Raw genomic sequence first — 693 nt, forward strand, 5'->3', positions numbered from 1 at the left:
GATGTGGAGGGTCCAAGAGGATTTTGCATGCTCTTGTCTGAGTTTTGGCAGCGTGCAAGTTCTCAAATTCTCTCGTGTGTTAACTTTTCAAAATCTATGATCTGATCACATATTGTAGTGTTGAGAATGAGTTTGCATCATCCACACAAAAAACTCCAAAATAGACCAGCCAACAATTGGAGAATAAAAAATGACGCGATCCGCTCGATATTTTAAGCGAAATTTGATATTTTTTAATATAAAATGTTGCTTTTCAGGTAACCAGTGGCTTACGGCCATACTACCCTGAGAACGCCCGATCTCGTCCGATCTCGGAAGCTAAGCAGGGGCGGGCCTGGTTAGTACTTGGATGGGAGACCGCCTGGGAATACCAGGTGCTGTAAGCTTTTTCACTTAGATTCTCGTGGAATCGTTTTCTTATCGGTGGTTGACCTAATTATAATGCAGTCATTCTCTCTCTTATGACTTACCATCTCTTTATTAGGAGACAGAATCTTCACGTACCTTTTTTAAACATCCCGTATCTCCTTTTCCCGACAGTAAAAAAAAAAAAAATCTATACACACATATATCTACATATATATATATAGATATAATAATATATAAAAATATTATATCACTGATACTCACGATTTTATCACATCAGTGCTTTTAATTCGCTCGATGCTAAGGATACGAAGGTATGGATCTTTA

The 693-nt window shown here is 37.8% G+C and overlaps 1 non-coding gene across 1 annotated transcript; it reads left to right on the forward strand.

The window, feature by feature from the left end:
- Window positions 1-267: 267 nt before the first annotated feature.
- On the forward strand, window positions 268-386 carry LOC133474048 (5S ribosomal RNA). Its single transcript, XR_009787335.1, has one exon. It is a non-coding gene; the product is annotated as a 5S ribosomal RNA (ribosomal RNA).
- Window positions 387-693: the final 307 nt, after the last annotated feature.

The sequence above is a fragment of the Phyllopteryx taeniolatus genome, unplaced genomic scaffold (assembly GCF_024500385.1).
Source record: "Phyllopteryx taeniolatus isolate TA_2022b unplaced genomic scaffold, UOR_Ptae_1.2 contig_862, whole genome shotgun sequence".
NCBI lineage: Eukaryota > Metazoa > Chordata > Actinopteri > Syngnathiformes > Syngnathidae > Phyllopteryx > Phyllopteryx taeniolatus.